Raw genomic sequence first — 24400 nt, forward strand, 5'->3', positions numbered from 1 at the left:
TTAATTTCATTGACTCAACGTTAGCAAGAGAGCTTTTATAAACATAGCTGAAAAACTATAATCCTTTTGAACATTATCAATATCTGAAGTAGAATCAGACGCCGATGTGTAAACTCAATGATCAAATAGATTTGAATTGTTTCCCTTTCTTGAATTACGTTTGCAAGGACGAAATTGGTAATTAGGATAGATCTTCACAGGAAATTGTAGTCATTATTCTCCAGTTTCATTAGTTATTCCTAGAAAGGTAAATGTTCTAGGTAATAAATTTATCATGTGGTAATTTCACAAATTTTTGACAAATTTGCGTCAAATGTGTTGAATTTATTGTCACAATGTTAGCAAGAGAGCTCTTGTAAAACTTGTCAGCTGAAAAACTAAAGCTCTTTTAGTGGTTGTCGATGCTTCAAGTAGGATCAGGCGCCTATGTGCAACCTCAATGATCAAAGAGTTTTAATTGTTCCCGTATATTGAATTACGTTTGCAAGGAGGAAATTGGTAATGAGGATCGATCCTAAAAGTAGGTAAAATGATGGCCCAGGTAAAAATTGTATTCATTATTCTCTAGTATTATGAGTTGTTCCTGGAAAGGTAAATATTCTAAATAATGAATTCATCAGTAGTATTGGTAATAATGATTCAAATTATTTCAAAAGCACAACACAGAATTTGTTTGAACAGAATTGTGACGTCAAAAGCGAAACACGTGTCGTGGTTTTGTAAACTTTCAAGTGGAAATCTCACACTGAAGTGTGTTTTTTGAATGTGCTGAAAATAAACCTCAGAACAGAAAATTTCGACAATTTTGAATTCTGTAATTGATTCGGCCGTAACTTGATGAATATCCATAGAAATTTAAAAAAATACACCTCATAATTTGATCTCCACAAACAAAGTTTGTGGAGATCAAATCGTGAGGTGTAGTTTTGAAAATTTTGAATTCATATTCTATTTCACAATAGTCTCGAGTTTGTATAATCGAAGTCATACAGAGAAACTCCAGCGTATCGTATCTTCTCATGGGCTGGAAATTATAAGAACAAAATCTGTCAAAAATCATTGCTTCAATTGAATTTTTCACTTATTAACGTTTTTGATTATTAGGTAATAACAAAGTGGAAAATCTAAATTTTTTAATTTTTCCAACGGGAATCTTTTTTTGAATGCTTTTAAAGAGGCTCCAAAAAGTGGAGAACAATTGAGGTTTTTAGTTTGAAAATTATCAAGGTTTTTATGTGAATTTAAAACTTGTAAAAATTAGTTATTTAACTAATAATCCGGTCAATCTAGACATTGGAAGGTACATACATTTACAACAAGCTGCAAACGCGTGTAATTGTTCAAAACATAGTTAAAAATGAGATTTTGAAATTCCGAATGATTGCGATGCCTGGAAAAAAATGTATTCCAGGTCAAAGGTCAAAAATCTCGAAAAAAATTGTTTTTAAGGAAAACGGTAAGTTTCATCAAAAAATAACCTCAGATAAAAATTATATATCATAAAATTCTCTACAAAAAATGTATCGATACTTTTGTTTCTTAGAGCCACCGTTTCTGAGATACGACGAGTCAAAAAGGCGTAAAAGTTGTAATCGTCATTATATGCACACGTTTCCACGTCACCTATGAGGTAGTGTACTTAGCACGTTTTTTTTACCGTGGTTTCCCCAGTAGGCCTATTCCACATGTGTGATGTGATTCTGTCAAATTGAAAACTTGCATAATAAAATATATTAGGAAGGGTTGGAAATTATAAAAGCCATTGAAATTAAAAAAATGTAAAAATTTATTCATCTGAGTCATAACCTTCAGATACTTCTTGTCGTTCTTCTTCTTAGTCTTCTTCTTCTTCTTGATCTTCTTCTTGATGTTTATCCTGGGTGTAGGTAAACTGCGTCAAAAGTGATGTATCGCATGTTTCCTCGTTGGTATCAAATGAATTATCCATTATTGGTGATTCAGCATTAGAACATGACTGGCCTTGACATTGTGTTCATGCCAGAGAACACAACAGTCCAACTTTTTTACAACCACATTTAGCGCTGTATCCCTTTTTACAGTTGCAAAAAATTGTGTTCAGCAGTTTTTCCGGCGCAGGTGGGGAGTAAACTCTGAATAGGTTCTAATGCATTGTCGACCAACTTCCAACCCCAGTCTTTTGGGTCTAGCTGATAACCAAGCCACACTTGAACTTGGTAATATACCCGGAAAAGATGTTGATGAGCAGCAACTGAGGTTGGAGGAAGACAAGCTAATTGCACCTGTTTCTTATTTTTAGTGTGTTTTACGAAACATGCATATCGATACTTATCTAAGCAGGTGGTTTTTTTAGAAAGAAGAAACTGAATCCCGTTGGTGATAATTTCTTGTTGAGTCGAATTACTTTTTTTGAAAACTTCAGCATATTGAACTAAATCTGGTTTTTCGAACATTTTAAAGACTGTTGCTTTACCCCTCCTGTAAAATGCAGACGTCGTATCACAGCCAGTTATTGCGTCTAAAAATAGTACATGATTTTGACTTTTTGCAAAAGTAGATACACTTTTTGACGAATATATTTCGGTTTGACTTTGAGCTTTTCCTGGCTTTAGAAAGAAGGTGGAGTTCAAGCAGTAAGAAGTACGAGTAAGTCTACATCTTCACCAACAACAATAGTTGTATTTGTCAAATTAAATTGCTCTATAGCTGTTTCAATAATCAGTACGTCGGCATCGTTATTAGCCTGTTTAACCAATATATTCTACCTGCTATTCTTAGATTTATACTTATGTATACCAATGAAAAAATATTTTTACTTAAATTACAACTTCAGAGATATATATATATATATATATATATATATATATATATATATATATATATATATATATATATATATATATATACGTGGTATACTTATGCATATAATGACGATTACAACTTTTACAACTTTTTGACTCCTCGTATCTCAGCTTTTAGCTTTATTTTTGCCTCTAAATTAAAATTATAAATATTGGTGATAGAGTTTCGGGAGGTGATTTTTTTTAGGGTATTTCCTCCTCATTAAGGATCTTTTTTCAAATTTCGGATATCTTCAATATTTTCGGAGATATTTGCAAAAAACCAAACCCCCCTTGTTTTTTTACTAAATTGTTTATAAATTTTGCAATTTTTTCGAGCCCCTCTTGAAATTTTTCAAAAAGTTGCTAGTGGTCATTCCGAATCGAATGAGCCCTGGATCATAATTTTCAATGCTCTTGGACAGAAGTTCTAAAAAAAAAGGATCGTGTGACCCAGACTGGAGCAAATGAAGTGCTGTAGTATAAATGAAAGTTAGTAAAGGAGCCATTTTCCAAGATACTCTTCAGCACACGAAAGAAAAATATAAAAAGAAATGTATTACCCTTCACGACTGAAGGGATGCTCATTTCAGGGTGCATCCATAAATGAATTGTTTAGACCATATTTCATAAAATTTCGCACCTAAAGCGGGAAGCCATAATTCCTATATTGCATCCGCCCTGCTGTTTTCCATTTCTCCTGTCTCCACAAATCACCGAAGAAACCTTGAAAAACTCATAATAAATCTCGAGCTAGTAGTATAAAATGTAATAAATTCTTTGAAGATCACGTATTTATTTTCGTAACGCCCATATATTTCGGAGTATCAACATTTTCAGTAGATTCGGGCTTTTCTGTGAACGAGCGCTGTTTAGTTGAAACTCGGATGAATATAACTTCATTTGTTATGAATAAAATTCCTTAGAGTGATATGAATAAGGATTTGTATATTTTCATATACGTAGATTGGTTTACCGATATATTGTATAAAAAGTGTCTTGGCAAATATCCAAATTCCAAAGTTCCCAAGTTTTTGAACTTGAATATTTACAGCGCAATGTGTAAAAAACGGTAAAAAAGACAATTATTTCAAGTCAATTAATATTTAATAATTTTTCATTTCACTTTGTTTTCACCATAAAACAGTGTCTATGAGACACTGAATCACACGAAAGGGAAAAAACTTTCGAAACAATTATTTCCATATGACTTAAATGAAATGAATAAAACCCTTTTGTCTAAATACTATACGGTCGTATAAATGAAATTTACCAGTGGTATTTAGACAAAAGTGTTTTAATTCATTTCATTTAAGTGATCATGAATGACCATGAAGTAAACAAGTCATCAATCACATATATTTCCATATGAGCATTGCATTATAAGCATATTTATTAAACAAGGGAAAAAAGTATTAGATTTTAGCTCGAGGTTGTGTTGTCTCCCGACACGAAGCGGAGACGTATTCTATGGTTTGCCACTTTCTTGAGTGCTATGTCCGATTAATAACTTCTATTTCAATATCAAGACACTCAATAACTTTCATATTTGTATAATTTCCTGGACCCGGATGTCACGCAGGTAGCTATTGCTACCTCCGTGGTGATTTTGATAGTTTTCTTGTATACACAAGATCTATCAACTGAAGCCACAAATGTGCGGTTGGCTCCTGCTGGTGGCTCCGTGCATTTGTATTTCTATTTTTTGGTAACCAAGTTTTGCCCATTCTTACACTTGGCTGCACCATACTGATGATGGGCCAAAAGCCCGAAACACATGTCTATGGTTTGCCACTTTCTTGAGTGCTATGTCCGGTTAATAACTGCTTTTATATATATATATATATATATATATATATATATATATATATATATATATATATATATATATATATATATACAGTGTGACCCATTTAAAATGGAACCACCCCTGTAGAATGTGCATTTTTCAAACAATCTCAATTTTTTTTTATTGAAATATTAAGCATGAAAAACTGTATCTTGACACTAACTTTCACAATTTTAGTTTCATTTCCAAGGCACTCTATGGTTTTTTTTGTTTGTCAAAAACGGCAAAAGTTTATTAGGCAATTTTTGTTTTCAAATTTGACTACACCACTGGATTCGTAGTCGTTATAAATCAAAACTGTCAAATTTTCATTAAAAAATATTTGTTAACAACGAAGTTACAACAACTTCAATTTTGGAAACAAAGTATTTGTTTGTAATTTTTATTCAGATTATAGACATATTTGAGATCTGACAACACTGTCATCACCAAGTAGAACACCAGTGAATTTGTACAGTGAAAATCCGAAGTCAACAGCTCAATGCGTTCTACAGTTATAACTCCTGAAAATATGGTAATGTGAGAGATTTGTGGTGCAAGCGTTTTGTAATAAAAATCTGACTACGCCACTGGATTTGTGGATAATATATGTGGATATTAGATGGTATCTCGAGGTTGCAGTCAAGGTCAATGATGAAAACTCTTTGATAGTTTGTCAAGCTTTCGGAAATGTTTATTTCCTTCTTCAGGACAACTGAAAAGATGATTGTAAAAATATATGTATAAAACGTCACAGATATAACTTACTCAACATGAGATCAATATAAAAAATTAGCAGCAAATCGAAAAGAAAAATATTTTGAAAATTAATTTTGACATGAATCAATAAATGACAAGTATTTGTTGATAACATAAAAATAATAATTTGTTTTACATCAGTTACATACTGGATGAATCAGCATTACTATTTCTTCTTCGATTATCATTATCTAATTTAAACAAATAAGTATAAATTTGACTGAGACCATTCAAGTCAGTTCTTTTATTCATGGATTTTAAATCTTCATTTATGTGTATCATTTCTAGAAAAGAACGTTTGTAGGAATTTTGTTCAATTTTTAAAATACTAGCATTAGTATAGTCCATTTGGTGGTCTAATTAATTTACATATTCTGATAATGCACATGATATAACATTTCTTCTGCAATCACGTTTATGAGACGTAATTCGACCTTTTAGAAGTCTTGAGGTCTGTCCAATATACAAATTTAAATATACAATATACAAATATATATGTGTGTGTGTAAGTTCATAAAAAGTGACATTTTGTTACCTGTCATCAGAGATAAAATGTCAAACTTTTTTCTCGTCACAGAATCTGTGACGAGAATCTGAAAGAAACTTGTGAGCATGATCTACACATATTTGTGACAAATTTATTATTTATAAATTTATTGTTTCTTTCTTTCTTTCTTTGGCTTTCCACTCTTCATAAATATATTCCAGAAGTTGAAAGCTAAAAAGGGTTCCCACAAAAAATTATGTCTCCTAAAATTATTCCCGCTTGATCAAATAACAACATGCTTTACAAAAATATTTATTTTAAAAAAATTATCATTCTGAACCAAATTTCGTTTAGAATCATCAAGATGAAATGAAAAAATATTCCAAATATCAGCCTGTCCAATTTTTTTTTCATAAAATTTTAGCAAAACGATCCACCTTTTGAAAAACTTCATATACCATCCACGTTCTTCAAAATGGAAATTGTAGTATCAAGATTTCAAATTCAAAGATCATTCTACCCGATTAAATTGCTGAGCTGTTCACAATCACACAACTTATTAAACATTCGACCAATTGAATCAAATTACACAATATTAAAAAAAAGCATTGAGCGAAGCCTAAACTCATTTGGAATATTCTTCAAAGATATTTGAAAAAATGATCATACTTCACAAATTGAAAATATTTGTGAACCATCTTTTTTTAGAAAATTGAAAAAAATGTTTTCTGCGTTTCCATTTCAAAAGCTCAGAAGCGCGCTAACGAAAGGATAAACAGATATTTATTTTTCAGCATTGATGCGTGGAGTAACCATATTGAAGTTTAACCCACATGGGATAATGCTGATTAATCAAATATATTTTGTAATATCACGGGGATTCGAACCACCGACGGCAATACTGATAATTTGCTCATTCAAAGGTTTAACACCCTAAGCTACCGAGTATCCGATGTAATGAATACGTAGTGCTATATATAGTTAAGACACGACCTCCTATACAATACTGTATTGTGGGTTGTCTACTCTTACCTATTATTAGATGAATTGTAACTATGTTTAATTGATTAACGAGCTTGTATATATGATTAACTTGGACATTTCATTTTATATATCACAAATAAAATGAATCTCGTACTTTCTACAAGTGAACTAAACCTATTTTTCAACTACCTCCATTTCAAACTAATCATTACGTGTTTGACAGCCGGTAGGCTGTGAGAAAATTTAAAAAATTATGACATATGCAACATTTTCTTTGATAAATATGATCTCATGAATACATTCAATTGCCCAAAAGCCGAAATCAGTTAATTTTCTCTTCAAGTTCTCTGTAAAATCGAAATAAAAACATTTTTGGCAATGTTGGCAATGAATCTAGTTATATATCCGTGAATCAACAACCACTTGTTTTAATTATAAGTTGTCATTCAGTATTCCCTAAAAAGTCAAAATTCATGGTAACGATCAAAAAATTTGTACTACCCCACCAGATATTACCGAGCAAGCAAATATTGCGATGAATAATTTGCTCTCAGCGAAATCAAAATACGAATATAATTTCGAAAATTTCATAAGTTGGAGAGAGAAGAAAAACACTTGGTTTTCTGAAAACTTATTCCAAAGTACTTTCCTCTCTGAAACGCAAATCTGATGGTTATAAACCGAAGAAATCGTCGACGCTTACCACTGAACAAATAATCAATTCATTAATTCGGTCGGTAGCCAAGCGGTTCGGCGTGGGTGTTTTGTTCACTCACTCGAATTGACTGCCGTGTTGGTCGGTGTTCAAGACCTAGTCTGAACGACCGATCTTCACTTGCTATTGTCAAACCCGTGTTAGGAATTACACGTTGAAAGGTAAGACCTCGTTAATCCTTAGCTCGCATAAGTTTCGACTTCTGAAGGTTGTCGTTCGTAGGGTTGCGACAGCTGGTTAACGGACAAAATAGAACAGAACAGATTTTTTGAACAGATTAAAAGCTCCAGATGGCAAATATTCGTTTTCGAAGGTAACACAACTCCCCTTTTCATTTCTATTCATTTTTTATGAACTTTTTGCAACAATTTTTGAAACACTAAGACCCAAAATAAAGGTAAAAAGTGAATCGTTCAACCTCACCAGCCAACAGCCAATCGTATTTTATTTGCCACATGCCTCTAAAGCTAAGCCCACTTCCGATAATTCTATGACCTATAACAGCCAAGGAAAAGGATTTGAAAATATTTTACAGACTAAAAATACCTGTTCACATTCGTATTTGACATTATTATTTCATTTAAAACTCTTCAAATTCATTTACTCACTCACAAATCGAATATCAATCATATTTACTACTCATATCTCAATCAAACATCAAATCGGTAATCGCCAGAGTAACTCAGAGATCAGAGGTAACGTGTAAATATATTGCATATATTTTTTCTATAACCTGAGTTCTGATCCCACTACTGGATCTTTTTTTGATGTGAATCATATGATGATATATTAGTGTAACTATAAATGTACCGTGCTTACAATTTTTCACTCATGGGTAATTAGATCCTTATCCCATTCGGGACGTAATATACTATTATTTTCGTGTCTCCTGAATACTGAAGTCTCTCATAGAGATGACTTATATGCCTAAATTTATTTTTAAATGTGACCCTAATTCAATAAAATGTACAAGACTGCAGACACAATATGAACACAACTGTGGTGATATTCAAATAAAAACTCAACAATATGCAAATATACAGGGTGTTCCAAATTTAGGCCGGCATCATTGCCAACTCCGTTACTATTGATGCTACGAATTTGGTTGAATGGGCAAACTAATAGAATTTTTAATGGCCTTCTCGATGCCTAAAACAAACAAAAAATATTAAGTCGCGTTTTCAAAATATTTCATAAAATGATATTTTTTTAAATTGAACACCCTATATTTCATCATGTATTTCGATTCGGAATAACATTCTCAACAACAAAGCTCATATCATCTCTCTTCCTAAAGTTGAAAATGAACGTCTTATGTGGAATTATTCATTTCTTTCAATACACTGCAAAAAATATTGGTAAAATTTCGTTATACATTCTGTAAGTTTCACGGTATATATCAAGCAATTATTGATTCGATATTTATTCTGGAAAAAGTATAGTACCTACTTTACTGAGTTTCCGTTTATAATATTGCATTATGTTTAACACAATGTATCAGTTCTGTAGTTAGGTTAAGTTAGGTCCAAAGTGAGTGGGTCTATTCGACCCTCCGCCGCATTCGACCCGCAAGGGTTTTTTATGGCTCACACCTATTCACACTCGGCCAAATAAACCCAGCTTCTAAACAAAGCCGATTAGTTTGTATGGTGAGTAGTCTTTCAGGTCACTTGGTAAGAGTACGGCTCTGCCGAACTCTCAAAGACCTGATTCGGTCCCCAGCGGGGCAGGCACAAAGCATATGCTATGTTAATGAGGTAGTCGGATAGTCAAGTTGCAAGATTCCCACCTTGATACCCACGATAACCTTCCCATATGAGTGTTTTTGCACGTCAGCTTCACCTGACGATGCCTTAGATTCAGCCGTGCAGAGCTTTTTCGCCTCTGGTTTAGGAATTTTCAATGCTTGACTTCTTCAACGTAAAAATACAAATATTAATTGAAGACAATACTAATCGTGTAATATCAAAGAATTTGTTGTGGAGAATTCCATAATAAAATCGGGAACAAGGAGTCAGGCCACGCTCGATTATTGAATATAGTGGTCAGCAGTTACGTTATAGGTTAGAATCGAAGAATTCTTCACAAACTTTGTTGCAAGTTTTTGATTTCATCGAGTGGATCAGTAAGTACACATATTTTGTTTATATGAAAACAACAAATATGTTCAAATGTAATTTGTGTACATTCTATTGTCATACTATCAGAAAATATGACATTCACTATTATCTTCATAGAAATTTGCCAAGTGTTGAGAGTTTATTTATCGCCGAAATGGCTGTGGCGTCATTTTGAAATCGTATACAGATTACAGGCAACATGTATTTAGATTACATAAAAATAAATGAAAAAAATAATAATTTGAGGAGTTCGAATTCAGAATCAAAATTTATACTCAATACAAAATGTAATATAAACTTTGATAATATATATAGATAATATATATAGATATATAAGTATCCAAATTTAGGAATAAATTTAACTTTTAGTGGTTTTTCAAGCATCATTTAAATAAAAATAGAATTGAAATGTTCCTTATGATACATACAAATGATAATTGAATGGCTAGTTGCTATTAACAGTAGAATCGTATTACCTTTCGTTGAAAATCTTGAAAATTTATTTTTATAAATGAACCCATTCACAAGTACGTTAGTTACAATTTTTAGTTCTCAATTCTTATTAGATATGTCAACAATTTAAACAGCTGGTTCTTTCCTCGAATACATTTTCAGTTTTCCTGCATATAGTATTTAATCTTTGGACTATTATTGTGTTAGTTCTTATCGTTCCTCATATTATTCAGTTCAAAAATGAATATTATTGTTTATTTGAAATATTTATTTTATGTTAATTCTCTGTTGTAATATATATTTTTGTAATGGTTTTGGATTTTATTATGTAATATCCACGAAATACCATGTAGTTTTACAACAAAAATGTAATAATACCTTGTAATTTTACACTTTGATATTACAGTGTATTTTTACATATGCCTATCCTATATATAATAGATATCCACAGATGAATTCGGGATTTCGCATTGTAAAGATACAATTTCCGTATTGTATTCATACTCATATTCTGAAAAATATCCATTTCGAGTAATGTGCAATTATATGAAGGCTGCAGTAAGATTACAGATTTGATGGTGAAACCATGCTATTATCACTGAAAATTTCCTCAGTATATTGTTTATAATAACCTTACTTGTGATGTAATTACAAATCTTTTTTAATGTGAAATTTTACTAAATAAATTGTGTGACTTTTAAACTTTCTATACTGGAAAACAATTATGTTATCGTATCGTTATCGTTATATGATTACACAATAGATTGTGGTTATAAATTGCTAACAATAAATAGTGTATTTAATATTTTTATCAGTGTAGTACAAACATTTTTTTACTTGAATATATTCTTTTTTCAATTCAATTCAATGAAATTTCGATTTTAAATTCGAAACTTCAAGATTTAAGTCAACATTTTGAGTTTTAAAGATAACAATTCAACTTGAGAGTAACATTCCTCACCAGTATTTATTCACCAGTATTATTTCATTTCTAATTCAAACTTCGGTCTTCTTCAGGGTCATTTTTTTCGACGAAAAGTTCACGTGAATTTGTTTTGTCAGATTCCCATTTTTCGACCTAACAGGTTTGGCGCCCACATTAACTTTTCTGCTGTACATCAGTAAACAAAAAACTACTGCAAGAATATGGAACTCAGTGTGAACCGATTTTCCTTCAGGAATACGTTAAAAAAAATACTTCATTCTAGTATGTATAATTATTACGCCAGCGTCGTTTTCTACCAATAGTAACATAATTTTAGGTTGGATTGTGACAGAGAAAGTTCATCAACTGATGAATGAAGAGCATGTAGTTGAAGAAAAGCGAAACTGATAACGCAATTGTATCCTAGTCTCAAGTACCAAGAAAATATTTCTTTCACTTGTTATAGAATTACTCGACCTCACTGATTGAAAGAGCCTTTTGACGTCACTAAATTTGGACACAGCTTTCTGCCGTTTATATTACCTCATGAAAATGTCATTCTCAGAAAATATTTTGTTTATTCTATTATCAATTATGCAGGGTTATTTACCACCCAGTATTTGCATATACTTAGCGAATGTTAATTTGTTTTTGAGATGTATGTGTTGAGTTGGTTTTTTTTCACTACCTAGCCGTTCTGTCTGGAGAAATGTAAAAATGAATTAACTGACATAAAGTAAAATTCAATATTCTGTTGTAACGAAAGATACTAACTCAGCTATTCGTTTAAGAACCATAAGTGTTCACAGTGAATAATAGGATTCTCAGCATCTGTTTCGAGTCTGCATATGAGTTTTGCGGTAACAATTTCTTGTCATGAATATTCAACAAACTGTGGTTGATCAAAGGGAGCCTGAATATTAAACGGTTTCGTTCCGGTAGCTGGAAAATGAGACGGTAACTCTCGCAGTCTTTATTCGGTATCTCATTATTACACCGTGGGAAATTCCAGCCTACGTTATTGAAATGTGCGGGAAAATGTCATTTCCCGGCCCGGCGGGATATATTTGGAAGTAGCTTTCGAGAAATGACGAGAAAAAAATCAATGTCACATCCAGATGTACGCGTTATATACTCGTAGCTATACGTTAGACATTTTCGACATAAAGTTTTTAATTTTGGAATTCATATTGAATAGTTTAAACGAAGATGATTTAAATTATCTGCCACCTATAAATAAAATAAACAAAATAAAACATTATCTATATTTGAAACTGATATCGCGCCTTCATTTCGAATTTTGTGAATTTTTAGTTGAAATACGTAGGTACTCTTGCGAATTAAAATAAGTATGACAGCTTCAATTTTTCTACTGTTGGGAAAATTGAAACAGAAAAATGTACCAATAAACAATATATGGTAACACGACATTTATGTAGTTAGTTATGAGTGGTATGTTTCCAATTCCACTTAATGCTTGTGGGAGGATTTTGTTATGTAGGTTGAATTGAGGTTCTATTGAATGATACCGAAAAATCGACTCGAGTTTTTTTTTAGTGGAGACATGAGAAATTTCGGAAATTTCGGAAATTTTTTGCTGTATTTTGTTTATTTGTAGAAATACTGAATATCTAATAGTTACATGAAGAATAGTAAATCAGAGAATCACTCAAGAATCTGTCAGATTTTTGAGGGTATATTTAGGTTAATTTTTGAAATGGAAAACCCTCTGTGATGGGCAAATTTGATTCCCTGAATTTTCTGTTTTAGAATCTTCGAGATTTTCTCAATAAGGCACAGTTACTGGCAATTTACTACACCCAAATTGATTCAAGGCTCAGGTATAGTATATGTCTCTGAGAAAATGCACCTCACAATCGAACTTTTTCATTAGTCAAGAACATATATTGAGTACGTTGGTATACAGGGATTTTCATGATGAGCGTTAATTAGCCGTTTCTGGCAAACTATTCAACGGATCGACCTGAACATTCCACAGTATGCATAAGTCAATATGACCTACACGCCTAAAATATTTTAGACGAAGCGGCGTTGTCGCTTCTACTATAAAGTAGCGGCTTCTTTGATTTTTCAAATGGAACACCCCGAATATAATATCATATTATGATTCATTATCACTTTGTCAACAAATTCATATACTATTTCCCTATACCTATCTATTACCGGTTAGAAGATATAAATTAATTTCGACATGAACTTTTATAAATGCTGATAATCTTGAACTCTCTTGCACCAAAACGATCAAATTTGAAATGGAGTGGAGTGATACTTTGAGGATCTTCACTCCGAGTCATATTTTCATTTGCCTCATACAGCGTCTTCAAAAAATGCAGATACTTTGATTTCATGAAAAAATGAGTGGAACTCAATTTTTTCAAATGGAACACCCTTTATATTTCAACATTCTTGAGCTCTACATCCAATTTTAGATGAACTTTGTTCAGATAATACTATTTTTATTTTGAACCGTTTTCGAGATGAACTGTTTCAAACGGAAATTGACATGGTTTCCTTGTTCATCACTCATTTTTGTAAAACAAATTTCGTTTGATATTTCTCAATTAGTCACAGATAATACAATGAAAATATAATTATTAAAATACTCCTCAACCATCGAATGAAACTTCTCTTCAAACAATAGTTTTATTAACGCTGAAACACGAACTGAAAATAATAAACCCATAAATTAATGAGTTAATTTAATCGTCAGTGTATTTCAGAATATGTTCAAATACATCTCCACCTCTACTTAGACAAACATGTAATCTCTTCAAAAGATTGTCATGTGTAGCGCTTCTGATCAAGTCTGGAGTCAAACTATTGAAAGCAGTTGTAACTCTCGATTTTATATCTTCCATTGTTGTTATTGGAGTAGAGTAAACCATATTTTTAATGAAACCCCACACGAAATAATCTAATGGATTGCCATCTGGTGTTCTAGGAGGCCAACGAAAAGGTCCATTATTACCAATCCATCTGTCTTCGAAGATTTCGGTCAAAGCTTCGCTGACTGAGAATTATGGGGTGGAGCACCATCCATTTGGTACCATACACGTTCTCTTCCTGGTCTATTATTTAAAATCATTTGAATTCCATTCCTCAGTAAATCTTCAATTTTGATGCAATCAAATTATCATCATAAAACTCGATATAAAAAATTGACTCATTCTTTATGGCACAAAATACATTGAATTGCCATCTTTCTTGAAAACCCCTTTGGCGGACAACATGGGGATTTTCTGGCGCCCAATAATGACTGTTATGTCTATTGAAAACTCCATTTTTTGTGAACTTGGCCTCATCTGTCCATATGATATTGTCAAGGAAATGTTCATCCTCTCGAGTCTTGACAAGTAACCATTCAAAGAATTCCACTCTAAGAGGTAAATCAGTCTCTTTCAAATGTTGGACACAGTAGAACTTATAGGGATGCCATTCATGCTTAATAAGAATTCGACAAATTGTCACGTAGGGTATACCTATCTCCCTTTCAGCCTCGTGCAGAGAAGCATTTGGAAATGCATGAAAGTATCCCAAAACTGTTATACCATTGTCATCATCATCCACTTTAGTCTTCTTACGAATGATTTTTGGACGGAAGGTTCCATTCAACCTACAGTTTGTTAGTAGTGGATTTATCACATTATTATTCGGCTTCGAAAGTTGTGGATATCTTTCATGAAATACTCGGCATGTTCTACTTGCAATTCTATTGCACTCACCATAAATTATTAATAAATTCAAGAAATCTTCATTACTGTAACCTAATCTTGACATTATTCTATTATAATTGGTAGCTATCACAATCAGTTAAAACCACCAACGAAAGTCTGACGTTGAATAATTGGTTTATTTATTTTTCCAAAGCACACTATTAAAAAATATTAATGTGTACTGTTGTACGTTAGAGACCAATACCTCAATGTATACAAATTGTAACTTTTTCTAAGGTAGGTACATACCAATTTCGAATTGACTGATCTGAGACAGTTAAACTGGATCAAAAAGAAATACTACTAGGTATGAAAAAAAAAAGTTGAATATCCAAAATAAGTGATGAATTCAAAAAAACGAGCAAGAAAACCACGTCAGTTTCCGTTTGAAACAGTTTATCTCGAAAACGGTTCAAAATAGAACTAGTATTATCTGAACAAAGTTAATCTAAAATTGGATGTTGAAATATATAGGGTGTTGCATTTGAAAAAATTGAGTTCCATTAATTTTTTCATGAGATCAAAGTATCTGCATTTTTTGAAAACCCTGTATGAGGCAAATGAAAATATGACTCGGAGTGAAGATCCTCATAGTATCACTCCACTCCACTTCAAATTCAATCGTTTTAGTGCAAGAGAGTTGAAGATTATCAGCATTTATAAAAGTTCATGTTTGGTAAAAAAAATATCGAAATTAATTTATATCTTCTAAACGGTAATAGATAGGTATAGGGAAATAGTATATGAATTTGTTGACAAAGTGATAATGAATCATAATATGATATTATATTCGGGGTGTTCCATTTGAAAAATCAAAGAAGCCGCTACTTTATAGTAGAAGTGACAACGCCGCTTCGTCTGAAATATTTTAGGCGTGTAGGTCATATTGATTTATGCATACTGTGAAATTTTCAGGTTGATCCGTTAAATAGTTTCTCAGAAACGACTAATTAACGCTCATCATGAAAAGCCCTGTATATTCCATTCAGGGACTCATGTAAACCAAATATTTTTTATGTAGCTGTTAATTTTTTTAGAATAGGTCTGTTTTCGAATTGAATGGAAATATCGATGGTTATAATATTGGAAGTGAACAATCCATGTATATTCCACTAGCCACCCGACCCGACTCCGCACGGGTGTAATCCCGAAACTAATTAAAAATTCTCCCACCGGAAATTCAAGGGCATGGAGAAATAGTGATGTGAAGATAATTTTCTTTTATGGGTGTGCCTTTTCCCCCACGGCTGGCTCCCTAGTTGGAATATTTGAAAATCCTTTCTTATTGCACATCTACAACATAAAACGAACCTACATACAAAATTTCAGCCTCCAGTAACAGTGATGATGATATGTAAACGCTACCCTTTCATCCCCAGTAGAAATATTTTAAAATCTTTTCTTATTGCACATCTACAACACAAAACGAACCTACATACAAAATTTTAGCCTCGGAAAATATTGCGGTACGGAGAAACAGTGATGAAAAGGAAATTTTCATTGGTAGACACTTCCTTCATATCCCTAAGGGGGGCTCCTCAGTTGGAATATTTGAAAATCCCTTCTTATTGCACATCTAAATCATTAAAACGAACCTTCATACGACATGTCAGCCTTCGAAAACATAGCCATATGGAGAAACACTGATGAAAAAGTGATATTCATATGTTAACGCTCCCCTTTTACCACCATGCGCCCCTTTTACTACCACGCTCCACCTTTACCGCCCCGCGCCCCAGATGGAGTTAGAAAATTCTTTCTTAGTGCGCATCTAACACCAAATTTAAGCTTCCTACAACGGATAAACAGAGACATATGTGTTGTAAGTAAGTGAATTTCGCATTTATAAGTATAGTTTTACGAAATTGAATTCTGCATACTCTGCTCCCAATCAAATAGCGCCACAAATTTTTAACAAAGTCCCAAAACATTTTTTAATGGAGAAATGTTTTCATTCGATTTCCAAATTTTTAATTTAAACATTAATGTATGTGACTGTCTTATTTTATATTTATATTTAATTTTTTTCTCAATTGTTTTAAGAATCCTTAGAATTAGGCTTGACAATTCCCATGTGAGTGTCAACGAAAAATAAAGATGTATCATTATTGTTATTATTATTCATTACAGTTGCAAAATCGTGTTACAACATTTGAAATTCAAGAACGGCAAGACTGATTCAGCAATATAACAGAATAACTATTGAGTTTTTTATCGATTTACCTAGGAATTTTCACTTAGTTTTCTTAGATTTTTTTCTTCATAGTCAAAAATACGACGAGTAACTGATGATTAGTTGATTTTCTTCGAGAAAAATTATTTGAATTCATGCAGTAACTTATCGGGGTGAATTAAAAGGTTCTATACCTGTATAAAATTCTCTTTTACAATTTTCATTTTATTCAGAACAGTTGATACAAATCTCTGATTTCCTCTTCAAAAATTACTTTATTCAACTATTATAACATTTTAAAACTCAAGAAAAAAAATTAAACAAATTGACGAAGTACGGTTTATGAGTCATATCAGTTCTCATGTTGCGCTCGAAGACAATTGAGGTTATGTCATTATTGAAGCAAGGTCAGCAATATCCATCACATTTTCATTTACAATACCGTTAGCGGGTTGATCGAATCAATATAATGTAGTATTTGGTGTTGGTAGTTGAAAATTTACTGATGACTCTGTTCAATCTAAAATAATTATTGAGTGATTGTAAATGATGAAAATTAACATGTACGTAGTTATCTATGAAATACTTCATATATATTTTTTGTATCAATCTACTGTGTTTCTGCCGGACATGAAAATAACCTAGCACCACCACTGGATCTGTCAGTATGGCTCGGTTCTGTGCTTCACAAACACAATAAAAAATAAAATCACAACTCAGGTAATAACTTGACACCTAACTCAATGATTATATGAAGTCACTTGCATATACCAGAAAATAATGAAAAGAGTTTTTGGTTTCAAACATAATGATGAAATGAAATAAGGTATTATCTTTTTTATTTGGTTAATTTTCTTAAGGAAATGAAAACACTCCCAGGAAACTTTGTATAAGTGTCAATCGTCCTTGAAGGACAAGCCACAGTATAAGTGAGCATGGTAACTTCTCTTACGAAGATATCATCTTAAGGCTAGACAGTAAACCCAAACCTAGCTTATCGAAGATACACAAGAGTTACCTCGATGGTCTATTGCATAGCCAAGTTAGGAATTCGACTGTTTTTGAGCTCTGCCTTGCAGTGAAAGCTACAGAGAAAGACAGAGACCGGTTTCTTACTCGATGGTCGATGTACTTGCTCACTCATACTGAGGCTTGTTCTCTAAAAACAATTGAGTTGAACAATGCATTAGTAGTTCAGTCTAGCACCACTGATGAGGCAACTGTTTTGTTTTAGGGCTCCAATTTCACTTGTCTAAAACATCGAAACAATGTAGATTGTTTTTTAAAAATGAACTGTTTTCGTCCTGTGAATGTATTCATTATTCCTGATATGATGTTCATACAAAGTTCTTGAGAAGTTTTGGATGCTATCCGTAGGCATGAAATATACCAACATACAAATATATATATATACATACGTTTATATCGTAAAGTATCTTCGAAACCAAGAACTTGTCGAAACTTTTATAACAGGTTATTGGAAACTTTAACTTATTTCAGGAACATGAATCAGAAGAGATAAATTAATTTGAAAAGCGAGATTGATACGAACTCATTCTTTCAAGCAATGACGCGTGTTTTTTTACACAGATTGACTGCCGAAACGAAAGCCAAAATTGTGGTGACACATAAACGTTTTTCTCAAACATCTGGAGGTTGTACAGAAAAACCGCAATAGAAATATCACAGATGTGTTTGATCAACACACTTTGTCAAATTTGAGATTAGACTTGGGAATTCTCACAACCTGCACGTTGTCTGATTCACGTTTTGCGGATCTCGCTATTGCTATCTCAGAAACGGCAAGATCTTCAAAGTCGGTTGAATTGGACAAAGGCTTTCTATTTTGGGAAACTAGAATGATCTTTTTTCAGATCGAGAATACCAGTGATGTCACATGTCATGAAAAATTCAAGAATACTTGTACTACAAACTAATAGGAATATGACTGGCCTGTATCAATTGTGGAATCTTCGGTAAAGATCTGAATGAATTGAAAGCACCGACGATGGAATTGCAAAGGGGAATCATTGAAACTGATAAAAAATATTTCAGTACATTCAATTGCTAGTAATTGAGACATATTTGATTGATGTAACTAGGTTTCCTTATCATCATCATTACTCTACTCAAACTGAATGAACGTTTTATTATCTTGTTTGTTCTTTTAAAAGGTTGGAACGCTTAAGTATGAAACCTCTCAAACCACTCAAATGAATGATTTTAAGAGAATATTATCCACAAATCCAGTGGCGTAGTCAGATTTTTATTACAAAACGCTTGCACCACAAATCTCTCACATTACCATATTTTCAGGAGTTATAACTGTAGAACGCATTGAGCTGTTGACTTCGGATTTTCACTGTACAAATTCACTGGTGTTCTACTTGGTGATGACAGTGTTGTCAGATCTCAAATATGTCTATAATCTGAATAAAAATTACAAACAAATACTTTGTTTCCAAAATTGAAGTTGTTGTAACTTCGTTGTTAACAAATATTTTTTAATGAAAATTTGACAGTTTTGATTTATAACGACTACGAATCCAGTGGTGTAGTCGAATTTGAAAACAAAAATTGCCTAATAAACTTTTGCCGTTTTTGACAAACAAAAAAAACCATAGAGTGCCTTGGAAATGAAACTAAAATTGTGAAAGTTAGTGTCAAGATACAGTTTTTCATGCTTAATATTTCAATAAAAAAAAAATTGAGATTGATTGAAAAATGCACATTCTACAGGGGTGGTTCCATTTTAAATGGGTCACACTGTATATATATGTATATATGTATATATATATATATATATATATATATATATATATATATATATGTATATATATATATATATATATATATATATATATATATATATATATATATATATATATATATATATATGATGAGCTGTTTTCTCGGGTTTCGCTCCGTGTTCTGTGTATTTTCTCCCCATAAGGATTATTTTCACAACGTTTCGGCAAAGTCTCATTTGCCATCTTCTGGTGATGTCTTCAGTTTCTAGTCTAGTTGAAAAAAAACCAGACATCACCAGAAGATGGCAAATGAGACTTTGCCGAAACGTTGTGAAAATAATCCTTATGGGGAGAAAATACACAGAACACGGAGCGAAACCCGAGAAAACAGCTCATCATACTTTATCCGTGAGAATCTTCGAGTTAACATATATATATATATATATATATATATATATATATATATATATATATATATATATATATATATATATATATATATATATGTGTGTGTGTGTGTGTATATATTATTATTCATATATATATATATATATATATATATATATATATATATATATATATATATATATATATATAATCTAAAAAGGTTAATGCAGTCAAGCTGCTGGAAAATAATTCCATGAAAATCAAAAAATAAATAGATAAGTACTTTTTGATCATTCCCATATTGATTTCAATTTAAGAGCCACCGGTAGACAGCTGTTTCAGCCTATTGGGCATCGTCAGTACCAGTACCGGGCAGGCGGTCCTCGATTGACGACAAAATGAGAAAAAACCAAGAAAGTACTTGATAAAAATAGCTGCGTAAACGCATATATATATATATATATATATATATATATATATATATATATATATATATATATATATATATATATATATATATATATGTTTGACTGCATTAACCTTTCTCGATTCTATATATATATATATATATATATATATATATATATATATATATATATATATATATATATATATATATATATATGTATATCATCAGGGATGAACTTTTTGAGGATGTTTCATACGGTGGTCATGTAAAATATTGGACACAACATGATGGATGAACATTGATACAATACATTTATAAAACTGGTTAAAGGATGTCTAATATTGGATAAAATATTTGTGAAAAACGTTACAGTTTAAAATTATTTTGAAGGAAGAATAATGTCACCAAACATATATATATATATATATATATATATATATATATATATATATATATATATATATATATATATATATATATATATATATATATATATAGAATACTTAGTAACTGGATTAACTATAAATCGGTTCAATTCGTGAGGTTGCAGTCAATAGTTGGGCTGTTACAAAGAAACCTATTTGTTATATGTCAAGCTTTCGGTATACACACCTTCGACAGGACAACTACAATAATAAGATTATATATATATACCTATCTTGTAAAAAATATATAAATATGGAGAACTTACTACCGTGAGAATAAAATATAAAAAGGTTTGAAAACAGATAGAAAAACATTAAATAATGACAGTTGATAAAAATTTTGGCTGACAATGTCAAGTGGGAAAATTCATCATATTTCAGTAGGTACGTGTAAATTTTGCTGAGACTGTCAATATCAGTTCGTTTATTCGTTGAATGTTCTTCGTTATTAATATGTATCATTTCCAAAAATATTCTTTTAGTTGTATTGGTTTCTCTGTCTAAAATATTTGGATTTTCAAAATTCATTTTATGATCCTCCGAATTAACATGTTCTGTTAAAGCACAAGAATTAACATTTCGTCTACAGACGCTCTCATGGGAAGTGATGCGACTACTTAGAGGTCTAGATGTTTGTCCTATATATGTTTTAGAACAATCCATACAAGAAATTTTGTATACTAAATTGGATTTTTGTTTGAAATTGGAGCTTTTAGTTTACTGTATAATTTAGATATAGTAGTGACATTTGTTTTAGATATTTTGAGGTTATTATTTCGGAATACATTGATTAATTTTGGTGTCAATTCTTGAATATATGGAAGCGATTTATATATGAATGAAGGTAAAACGTTATGTTCAACTTCTTCATTATTATTTTGAAAGTTTGTTCTTTCACAAAATAAAATTCTGTTTTTGAACCTTTTTATATTTTATTCTCACGCTAGTAAGTTCTCCATATTTATATATTTTTTACAAGATATATAATCTTATTATTGTAGTTGTCCAGACGAAGGTGTGAAATATACCGAAAGCTTGACATATAACAAAGAGTTTTCTTTGTAACAGCCCAGCTATGGACTGCAACCTCACGAATATATATATATATATATATATATATATATATATATATATATATATATATCTATCTGGAGAATCTGGATGAAATCCAAATCTGGATTCGTCTGTAAACAAAACTGTGGCTCAATCATTTGCATCCCAGTTTTGATGTTCTTGACACCACTCTAATCTTCTACCGCGATTGCCTCTCGACAAAGGTGGACATCTAAGTGGCATTCTGTTGTGGAGATCTGCTTCATGCAGTCGATTTCTGACAGTATCACGACCAATGGTTACCTGGTGCGTCTGCTGCAACACGTTAACCAACTCAGGTGCTGTGATTGTCGGTTGTCTTCTTGCGGTTAAGACCAAAAATCGGTCTTGAACTGCAGTTGTAGCGCGTCCTCGCCCTGGATGTTGTTCGGCTGGACTGCCAGTTTCACGGAAACGCCGCCACAATCGACTGATAACACTTTGGGAGACCCCCATACGAAAAGCTACATCATTTTGTCGCATGCCACTTTGAAGAAGCCCTACAGCTCTATTCATCTCAGCCAATGGTAAGTGATGGCGTTCCATGTTAAAGCGCAATATTTCCAGTTTAATTGCTGAGCAAGAACTGCATAGAATGTACAAACTCGACACTTTCAGATTATTCATTTTAGCCGAAAACCTACAGTTTGTAAAAAACTTGATAGAAGTTAAGTAACCGTTTTTGCAGGCTTTGTTCAATCCTTGGAAATCTACAGGGTGGTCGAGTGTACCAATTTAATCGACATTAAACGACCTCATGCATTCATTTTTATGATATTTGGTATGTTATAAAAATATCCCTACACTTTTCCGATGTATATATATATATATATTTGGTATGTATTATGATATTTGGTATGTTATAAAAATATCCCTACACTTTTCCGATGTATATATATATATATATATATATATATATATATATATATATATATATATATATATATATACATGTGTATATGTATATACATATATATATACTTTCAGAATTGAGAATCAAAATATGTTATGTTATCTAATGCTTCGCTGATATATATATATATATGATATTGGCCTCATCAGCGCGGTGCAGTCAAGTGTAAAGATGCACCGCGCTGATGAGGCCAATAGCCAGAAACACGTGTCCGCGGTTTGCCCCACTTTTGGAGTGTTGTGTCCACTAATTGTTTCATTTTTGATTTTATATATATATATATATATATATATATATATATATATATATATATATATATATATATATATATATATATATATATATATATATATATATATATAATATGGGAATCGAACCAGAAGAAAATAATATCTAATTACACAAAAAATATATTAGAAAAATTAGAATATAAGATTGGAGCATACTACCAAATATTATTATATGGATCTTGTGAATTCGATATTATCGCACTGAGCCAAATATGGTTGAAACAAGGAGTGAATTTCAATGAACTATCCAGAACAAGCACTTTTACCAAACAACAAAACTGGAAGCAGTGCTTGTTTTGTATTGATTTCACGCCAGACGTTTCTACCTCTCATCCAACGAACTATTTTCTGACTTCTATGAGGTCCACCGTTATATTTTTGGATATCACATTTGGTGATGGTTTTATGGTAGCTGTCAACTATAGTACTGAGTATGAATAGTTCAAATCCAAAACGAGTACCTTTCCCATTCACCAGAAATGCAATACTCTTCTCGACGCAAGTGTCATCAACCAAGTTGGCGTCTTCGGTCTGTGAATGTCTTGTGTGAACTCCAAATAGAAATAATACAGTTGTGAACTTCCAGTAGAAATAATACACTGAACTTTCAATTTAACACTATCATATTTCAATAATATTACAAACAGCAACTTATTAACGTACTACATTTAACGAACTGTACTCTATCGAGGAAAAAACATTAGTGAACTGAATCACTATCGCTACAACTAATAACTCATGAATACTCAATTTATCAAAAGACACAATGTGTCATCGAATATTTCTCTCTCAGCTATCATTTGCCTTCATCGACACCGTTGACAATAATGCCAGTTCACACTTGTATCCTTGTAGACTTTCTATGTGGCTGTCATTTATATTTCGTCATACATTCCTTATGAAGATTTTGAGAGTTTTTCGAAAATTTCTTAGTTTGGAATCAATTATTTTACATAATTTCAATTGTACATACTTTGCTGAAAAAAAAGGAAAAGGATTATCAGGGCAACATAAGGATTTTCTTGAACGTGACACAATGAAAAAATTATTCGATCCTAAAGGATAGCTGAATAGAACACCGGGCCCATCGAATAAATTGGCTTAGAAGTTGAAGACATTTTTCTCCACGATCGGCTC

General features: G+C 31.9%; 1 protein-coding gene across 1 annotated transcript in view; it reads right to left on the minus strand.

Moving 5' to 3' along the window:
• Nucleotides 1-24400, minus strand: part of Dg (Dystroglycan) — a gene marked incomplete at its 5' end in the record, with an annotated part of 473071 nt that overhangs the window by 306505 nt on the left and 142166 nt on the right.

Source organism: Leptinotarsa decemlineata, unplaced genomic scaffold (assembly GCF_025532065.1).
Source record: "Leptinotarsa decemlineata unplaced genomic scaffold, Ldec_3_MD MMD2_tig00003348_RagTag_RagTag, whole genome shotgun sequence".
Lineage (NCBI taxonomy): Eukaryota > Metazoa > Arthropoda > Insecta > Coleoptera > Chrysomelidae > Leptinotarsa > Leptinotarsa decemlineata.